The following is a 219-nucleotide window of genomic DNA, read 5'->3' as shown; positions in this document are numbered from 1 at the left end:
GACCCTGACTTAATCTCCACGTTTATTTAATTTATTATTAGCCTTTTGGATTCACAATTTAAACTTGGAAAAAAAATGAAAATATTAGGGAATTAACGTATTTAATAAAAAAAATAGAGTTGACTGATATTAATTTAAATACAAAGTAAAAATATTGAAAAATAAGAGATAATTTTAGATAATATAATTAAAAATGCATTGAGGCCGAAAAGACAATTT

This window comes from Arachis duranensis, chromosome 7 (assembly GCF_000817695.3).
Source record: "Arachis duranensis cultivar V14167 chromosome 7, aradu.V14167.gnm2.J7QH, whole genome shotgun sequence".
In the NCBI taxonomy this organism is placed as follows: domain Eukaryota; kingdom Viridiplantae; phylum Streptophyta; class Magnoliopsida; order Fabales; family Fabaceae; genus Arachis; species Arachis duranensis.
Note: the sequence above shows the minus strand (reverse complement) of the source record.